Source organism: Myotis lucifugus, unplaced genomic scaffold (assembly GCF_000147115.1).
Source record: "Myotis lucifugus unplaced genomic scaffold, Myoluc2.0 scaffold_214, whole genome shotgun sequence".
NCBI lineage: Eukaryota > Metazoa > Chordata > Mammalia > Chiroptera > Vespertilionidae > Myotis > Myotis lucifugus.
In genome coordinates this window covers 1,757,453-1,760,176 of record NW_005871262.1, presented here as the reverse complement: position 1 = coordinate 1,760,176, position 2,724 = coordinate 1,757,453, and the positions used below count along the sequence as shown (strand labels likewise).

The 2,724-nt window shown below is 45.9% G+C and overlaps 1 pseudogene; it reads left to right on the top strand.

Moving 5' to 3' along the window:
- The first annotated feature begins 65 nt into the window (after nucleotides 1-65).
- On the top strand, nucleotides 66-2,085 carry LOC102440310 (annotated as a pseudogene).
- Nucleotides 2,086-2,724: the final 639 nt, after the last annotated feature.

The following is a 2,724-nucleotide window of genomic DNA, read 5'->3' as shown; positions in this document are numbered from 1 at the left end:
CCAGTGGCAGTGGCTGTCCCACTGGCAGACGGGCTAGAGGGAGTCCGGGCGGCGACTGGTGTGGGAGCGGGGGGATCACCATGGCAAAGAAGCGGAAAAGCCGAGTGCTGTCAACTCGGACATGGAGGACAGCGGCAGCGACCAGAACCTGGATCAGGAGCTCTTGTCCCTGGCAAAGCGGAAGCGCAGTGACTCTGAGGAGAAGGAGCCCCCTGTGAGTCAGCCTGCAGCCTCCTCAGACTCTGAGACGTCCGACAGTGATGACGAGTGGATGTTCCGGAGCAGTAAAACTAAGAAGAAAGGAAAGGCCAGAAAAATAGAGAAGAAAGGAACCATGAAGAAACAGGTCAATAAAACTGCTTCATCAGGCAGTTCGGACAAAGACAGTTCAGCTGAGAGCTCAGCCCCTAAGGAAGGTGAAGTGTCGGATTCTGACAGCAACAGCTCCTCCTCCTCCAGTTCAGACACTGACTCCTCCTCTTCTGGAGAGGAAGAGTTCCATGATGGCTATGGGGACGACCTCATGGGGGATGAGGAGGACAGGGCTCGTCTGGAGCAGATGACAGAGAAGGAAAGAGAGCGAGAACTCTTCAACCGCATTGAGAAGAGGGAGGTGTTGAAAAGAAGATTTGAAACTAAGAAAAAACCAAAAACAGCCAAAAAGAAAGAAAACAAGAAAAAGCAAGAAGAGCAAGAGAAGAAAAAGCTGACACAGATTCCAGAATCTCAGGAAACATCTCACAATAAGGAACGACATTCCAAACGGGATGAGAAACTAGATAAAAAATCTCAAGCCCTGGAGGAGCTAAAAGCAGAGAGGGAAAAATGGAAGAACAGAACAGCGGGGCTCCTCGCCAAAAAACAGCCATCCAAAACCAGTGAGGTATACTCTGACGATGAGGAGGAGGAAGAAGATGACAAATCCAGTGAAGAGACAGACCGCTCATCCCGAACACCATCCTCTGATAAAGAAGAAGAGAAAGAAGAGATCCCTCTGAAATCACAACCAGTGTCCTCACCCGAAGAACTGAATCGGGTTCGATTATCACGGCATAAGCTGGAACGTTGGTGTCATATGCCCTTCTTTGCTAAAACTGTCACAGGATGTTTTGTACGGATTGCCATTGGAACCCACAACAGCAAACCAGTTTACCGGGTTGCTGAGATCACGGGTGTTGTGGAAACTGCCAAGGTTTACCAGCTTGGTGGCACCAGAACAAACAAAGGGCTACAGCTACAGCATGGCGATGCCCAGCGGGCATTCCGCCTAGAGTTTGTCTCAAACCAAGCATTCACTGAAAGCGAATTCATGAAGTGGAAAGAAGCCATGTTTTCTGCTGGCATGCAGTTGCCCACTCTAGATGAAATCAATAAGAAGGAATTATCTGTTAAAGAAGCTCTTAATTATAAATTCAATGATCAAGACATTGAAGCGATTGTAAAAGAGAAAGAAAGGTTCAGGAAAGCTCCGCTTAACTATGCCAAGAAGAAGACTCAGCTGCTAATGAAAAGGCCATGGCGGAGGACCTGGGGGACCAGGACAAGGCCAAACAAATCCAAGACCAGCTGAATGAGCTGGAGGAGCGGGCAGAGGCCCTGCACCGCCAGTGGACCAAGAACATATCTGCTATCAGTTACATCAACCAGCGGAACCGGAAATGGAATATTGTGAAGCCTGAGAAGGCCCTTGTGGCTGAAAGTCACAACGTGAAAGACCAACAGATGGATCCCTTTACCAGACGGAAATGCACACCTATCATCGTTTCTAATTCCAGAAGCCCAGCTGTTCAAGCTGCCATCTTGGCCCAGCTGAATGCAAAGTATGGTTATGGAGTGTTACCGGATGCCCCAAAGGAAATGAGCAAGGGTACGGGAGAGGATAAAGATTTGAATTCTAAGTCAGCCAGTGACCTCTCAGAAGACTTGTTCAAAGTACATGATTTCGATGTGAAGATTGATTTACAAGTTCCCAGCTCAGAGTCAAAGGCTTTGGCCATCACCTCCACTGCTCCACCAGCCAAGGATGGGGCTCCAAGGAGATCTCTGAATTTGGAAGACTACAAAAGACGACGGGGGCTTTTTTGAGCTCACCCAGCCTGCTGCTTCTGACCCTGCATGCCCCCATCAGTGTCCCGCCTTTCCTCTTCCTTTGATGTGCCCTCTTTGGGCTGGAGCAGCAGTAGAAACTGGGAAGAGACTCTAAATAGAGTGCGCAAGTGTGCATTTCATTATTATGCTTTGTATATATAGGGTGGTTTTTTTGTAACATCAGTGCACAATTTATAACATTTTATTTACTCTAGCATTCTTTATTGAAAGAATATAGTGCATAATACATATAACATACAAGAAATGTGTTAATCAGCAATTTATGTTTCCAGTAAGGCATTTGGTCAATAGTAGGCTTTTAGTAGTTGTAGTTAAATTTTGGAAGAGTCAAAAGTTATATATGGATCCTTAACTATGTAGGGGGTCAGCATTCCTAGCCCCCACATTGTCCAGGTGTCAACTGTTTTTGAAGAAGCTGTCCTATTTTACAAACCTGAGCTTCTTACTCATCAATGAGATAATAATGCCCGCCTTGAAGCATTTTATCAAAATTCAGTGAGACTATACATGAAATGACTACAATGGAGTAAATTTTTAATAACTGTGAGTGTTACATCCCAATCAATTCTGTTCCACTTCCCATTTTCCAAAGTTCTATTTTAATCTTAAAACCAT